Source organism: Empidonax traillii, unplaced genomic scaffold, assembly GCF_003031625.1.
Source record: "Empidonax traillii isolate 1590-97213 ecotype Southwest subspecies unplaced genomic scaffold, ASM303162v1 scaffold242:size1152717, whole genome shotgun sequence".
In the NCBI taxonomy this organism is placed as follows: domain Eukaryota; kingdom Metazoa; phylum Chordata; class Aves; order Passeriformes; family Tyrannidae; genus Empidonax; species Empidonax traillii.
The window spans coordinates 734,355-740,277 of NW_020955435.1; positions in this window are offsets into that span (position 1 = coordinate 734,355).

Genomic DNA, 5,923 nt, shown 5'->3' on the forward strand with positions numbered 1-5,923 from the left:
AGATAAAAAAAATTAAATTAATTAAAGCCAACTTGAGCCCCTGCATCCATCTGGCTTGCTGGGATGGATGAGTTTGGGAAGGTGCAATGATCTGAGGAGGGAGATGCTGAAGAGGAGAGCAGGCTCTTCCCATCAGCACCACTCCGTGCTGGCAAGCCTGGGATGGGGGGATATTTTGACGATAATAATAATAAAAATAATAACATTAAAAAGGGCAGAGCTGGTGCTTTCCCTGTTTCTGGCACACAGGACAGCAGGCAGTACAGAGCAGCGGGACCGGGAGCGGGATCAGCCCAATCCCGTCAGTAATTGTGGCGTCTGTTCGAATCTCCGCGACGCTGGAAATCACGCTGGGCCGGGGCTCTGAGCTCCCCGGCGGCTGATCGTATCGGGCGGGGATCAGAGAGGCTCAGCTAACGGGTTTAGTGCGCGGCTCGTCCCAGCCGGCGCTGCCGCCGAGGGGGGGCCGGGCTCCCGCTCGCCCCGGGGGGGGCTGCGCGCCCGGGATGCTCCTGGGAAGCTCGGAGGGAGCGCGTGGGAGCGGAGCATCCCTCTGCGAGGCCATGCCTGGGGGGAATGCCCGGTGGGACAGCCAGCCCTGAGCCCCACTGGCATCATGAGTGGATGGTGGGTCGGGTTCGCCCTGCCGGCACCCACCACCCCCCAGCTGCACCCCAAAACCGTCCGCGGGGGTGTGAGCAGCGGGAAGCTGGAGCAGGCGACCAGGAGAGAAGCTCGGAGCAATGACACGGGCAGGGGATGGTTGCAAGGAGGGGGGTTTGCATGGGTGCCCCAGCTCCAGCCCCGCGGATGCCCCCTAAAACCATCCCAGGGGGTGCGAGCAGTGGGATGCTGGACCAGACGAGCGGGACAGCAGCTTTCAACTGCAGCCGGAGCCTCGGAGCGGTGCCCGTGGGTAGGGATGGGTGCAGGGAGGAGGTTTGCATGGATGCCCCGGCTCCAGCCCCCTGGCTGGCAGTGCAGCAGCGGGAAGGGATGTGCTGGGACTGGCCGGGTGGCTCCAGGGAGGGAGTCGAACGAGTAATTAGAGCAGGAGGCTGTGAGTCAGCAAACGATGCGTAACCTCGGCGAGGCTGACAATGAGGCAAAAGATGGCAGTTTCGACCGAGAGCACCGGCTGAAAGGGCACATTTAGATATGCAAAAAGCAGCGACTCCTGACAATCCCAGTGCTGGGCCCTGCCCAGCAAACCGTGCTGCTCCGGAGCCACCGTCTGCACCAAGCACTCGACTCCTTCCTCCAAAATCATTGTGAATAGAGACATGGGTGGGCAGAGCAAGGCAGCGGGGACCGCTCCCAAAAAAACAGCGTTCAGGGGAAGACGCCAGGCAGCCTCTGCTCCAGCACCCCACGCTGCCTGGGAAGCGGGATCCAACCACACTGGGCAGCTGACCTTGCTCCGGGTGCCCCGGAGAGAAGTGCAGCCACGGCGGGGCCGATCCATCCTTCTGGCACACCCGCTGCGCTCCAGGATGGATATTAAGGTTTGGCTTGGAAGCAAACCCCAGCTCCGGCCACAGGCTCGTCCCCCCCGTTTTTTGGGGGGGTTCATCAAGGCTGCAGGCAGGTAGGGCCCCGCCGCCCAGCCGCCCTCGGCGAGGAGAGTTTAATTAACCCCGGAAAGCGATCGTTAAACGGCCGGCCCGGGTAATCGATGCGGAAGGGGCAGCTTTGCTGCCGAGGGACCATCTGCTCCGGGGAGCGACGGCGGCTCTGCATCCCCCCGTCACCCCTCGCCCTGCGCCTGCCGGGAAGCCAAGGCCACGGGGCAGCTGATTTGAGGGCCTGATCCAGAGCTGAACCCCGGCCGAGCGATCCTGGGGGGATGGGAGCTGCCCCTCGCCTCAACCCTCGCTTCCCGTAAAGCCCCAAGTCCCTGAGCCACGTGATTTCCGACACGACACAGCCCCCCCCCACCCCGGCACAAAGCCCACTGGAGGGTCTCTCCAGAGCAAGGCATTCCCCCTTCCCCCCAGCCGGGATGTGGCTGAAGTTAAGCTGGGCAGGGATGTGGCCACGCATCCTCCACGCCCCACAGCTGTTTTCACCCGTGAGATGAGTTTGGGGCGGTCTCAGCCTCGAGGACACAGAGGGTTTGTGTCTTTTGGAGTGCCAGCCCCCCTTCCCCACCACACACACACACACACACACACACACACATATTCCCAGGGGAGTACTCAGAGGGATGCCCAGGGTACCAGCCATCCTGCCCTGGGGCACTGTGTCCCTGCCCACCTCCCTCAGCACCACCCACACCGTGAAACTCTGCTGGCAGCTCCGGGCCCTTCTCCACCCCTGAATGTCCAAGTTTCTCCTTATTTCCACCCAGTGGTGCTGAGTGCTCAGGGACAGTGGGGCTGGGTGGGGGGCATCCCATCCCAAGGGACCCAGGAACTGCTCCCCACCATGGGACACTGACTGCAGCTCTGGGATGGGGTTCCTGGGCAAGTCTGGGATGGACACAGGGACAACCCTGGTCCCTTACCCTGTGGTAACCCCCCAGGAGAACTCTGGAGGGGAGCTAGGGTTGTAGCCAACATCAGCACTCCACAGCAAAGCCAGACAGCAGATAGAAGAGCAGGATTTTGCCCCCCGGGATGTGACTCGGAGAGACCAGATGTCCACACTGGCATCTTTCTCCTATGAGAGGACCTTCTACCATCATCACACCTTGCCCAGCTCCCAGTGCCAACACATCCCAGGAAGCCTGTGAGGACACAGCACTGGCATGACCCTGCTGGGCTGATGCAGAACCTCCTGTCTGGATCTGTCCCTCATCCACCAGGAGGAGGGGGGCCTGGGATTCTCCCTGCTCCAATGGCAGCAGCTCAGCTGGCACAGAAAATTGGTCCCTACACCCACACACACTCACTGTCCCACACTGGCACCACGATGTGGGCACCAGCTTGAGGGTATGCCTCTGCCCCAGGAGAAGGTCCTGGTAAATTCAATTCCTGGTTGCCAGGACCACCGGGAGAGCAGGTCAGGCTCTGGCATGGAGTTGGCTGGGCAAGGGTTTGCCAGGACACCCACTACACCTGAGCCTTCAGGGGAGCACCCAGAGGGATGCCAAGGCACCAGCACCCAACCACTGGGCTGGGGGGTGAGGTGACCCTTCCCATCTCTGCATGTCCAGGAAGGGATGCCCATGGCAGTGGAAGAGCAGCTGGAATGCTGGGGGCAGGAGGCAGCAGGGGAGACCCCTGAAGAGCTTCACTGCAGGAGGGAAACTGAGGCAGGGAAGGAATGTACCCACACACTTAGTGGAGTGAAGGGACCAGAGCCAGCTTTTAAGCTACTTGCCATTCTGAGGCCACCCTGTGATGAGGACAGGGAGCAAGGAGAGCAGGAACAACCCCCACACTGGCCCCGATGACCTCCAGCATGGGATGTGAGACAGGAGCACACCCTCAGTGGGGTGCTTGCCCCTTCAGCCCTCTCAGGAAGGATTCAGCCCCTCAAACTGGGGCTCAGACCCTCAAATTGGGGCTCAGCCCCCCTAACTGCTGCTCAGCCTGAAATGGTGCTCAGCCACCCAAACTGGTGCTTGGTGCCCAAACTGGTGCTCAGCTTTCCAGTATGGTGCTCAGCCCCACCAAGTCAGCTCTGAACCCCTGAACACCCTGGACTGGTGCTTGACCCCTGAGATGGTACCAGCTCTGCCCCCCAAAATGGTGCTCAGCTCCCAAGCTGCTGATCAGCCCCTGAACCAGCACTCAGCCCATGAGACAGTGCTCGACCCCTGAGGGGGTGCTCAGCCCCCCAAAACAGTGCTTGACCCCCCAAGATGGTGCTCAGACCCCTGAACCAGTGCTCAGCCACTGAGCTGCTGCTCAGCCCCCCAAAATGGTGCACGACTCCCAAGTCAAAGCTCAGACCTCAAAGTTGGGTTCAGGCCCCCAAAACAATGCTTGATCCTCAAGCTGGTTCAGTCCCCCAAAATGTTGCTCAAGCCTCATGCTGATGCTCAACCCCCCAAAACAGTGCTTGACCCCCAAACCAGAATGATGATAACCAAGCCAGTTATCAGCTCCCCAAAATGCCCCTCAAGCTCAACACCCCAAAATGCTGCTTGACCCCCAAGCCAGTGCTCAGCCCCCCAAAAAAGCCTCATCCCCGATGAAAGGGTCAGCCACTCCATTGTCCACCGCAGGGATGGCCACTCCAGTCTCCTCCCAGTACACATACTGGTCACATGGCCCTTCAGAACAGCCAGACAGCCCAGAGGGGTCTCCCCAGTTTCCTTTACCCCTGGGCTCAGCATCTCCCCCCTCCCACCAAAGGGACACAGGAGCACCATGGCAGGGAAGTCAGTCCCTTCCCACCCCCCCTTGGCTGTGGGAGGGAACAGGTCCCCCACTCCGTGTCCTGGAGGGGAGCCCCTTGTCCCCCTTCCCAGCACTCCCCAGGGAAGCATCACCATCAGGAGGGACAAGATTCCCAGGACTGTCTTAGAAGCCCATCCCCCCAGCCCCAGAGCTGTGAAGGGTGGGGGGGTTTGGAAAAAGATGAGGTCCCTGGAGGTGGCCACGTGCTGGGATGGTTTGTGGGGTACGGACCAGTGAGCTCAAGTGGGATAAGAGAACATCCCACTTTCAATGGGGGCAACTGGGGGTGGGGGAATTATTCCCCGCTGCTGGGGTGTTTTCCAGCCCTATCCATAAACCTATCGGCCTTTGGGATGAGCTGCTGAAGCCGCCCACACACAGCCCAGTGCCAGCTATTTCCAGGATTAGGTTGTCAGTGGTTATGGATATGGTTGTCCCCCCCAAAAATCCCCTCCCACAGGCAGCCTGGGGACCCCCAGGGACTGGCCACTGGCCTTCCAGGTCCCCCCGTTCCCTTACAGCTCCCCTATTTTATTCCAGCTCCCCCATTTTCCCCCAGCTGTGGCATCTCCAGCCCCCTGGACACATCCCCCTTCCCTGCCCCATCCTCACATCCCTCCCTGCCATCCCCCACCCCCTAATTGAAGCTGCTGCTGCATGGATTCATCCCAGTTTAATCTTCACGGTGCATCAGCACGGGGGAGAAAACACAACGTTTTTTCTTTTTTTTTTTGGGTCTTAATCTCTACCTGGGGTCAGATTTACCAACCCTCCTGCTAATCCCCCCACGCCTTGGCAAAGCAAAGGGCCCCCTCCTCCTCCTCCTCCACCCCCGGGGAGCACCCATAGCCCCAGGGTGCCTCGGGATTAGCACTCCAGGTGACTGCAATTCTTCCCAGCGAGGTGGCAATACATGCTTTTAAAGGCTTTTTTTATTTAAGCAACTTGAATGTGAGGATGGGGAGGAGGGAGGTAACACAGCCTCGAGGGGGAGATGGGGGCAAAGCTTGGGGGTCCTGGCTCAACAGATGGGCTCAGATATTTGGGGAATATTCAGGGAAAGGATGAGAAACTGCTTCTTAGAAAGGATTCAGTGGCATTCCCTGCCTCAGTTTCCCTTTGTTTGTAGAGATGACAGGTTACCCTCTCTCCTGGGATTCAGATGGCTGTCCCTGAACAACCTCCAGGTCATCCCTGGTGCTGGGGGGACAGGACTGGGAATCACCCCAGGGCTCTGCAGAGGGAGGCCTGGGAGGGGGGACAAGGGTTCCCGTGGATTCCAGGGAACAGGGATCCCTGTGGATGGGAGGACACAGGGCTCTGAAGATGAAGGGTCAGGGTTCTCAACAGAAGGGTTGGACAGGGATACCTGAAGGTGAGGGGAACATGGGACTTTGCAGATGGGGGAGGACAGAGAGGAGAGGGGTTCCTGCAGAAGGAGAGGCCAGAGATCCTTGCAGAAGGGCTTTGCAGACAGGAGGGGGACAGAGGGGACGGGGGGTCTCTGCAGATGGTGAGACGGGGTCCCTGCAGATGCCGGGGGGACAGAGTTCCCTACAAACCTGCCCTTCCCA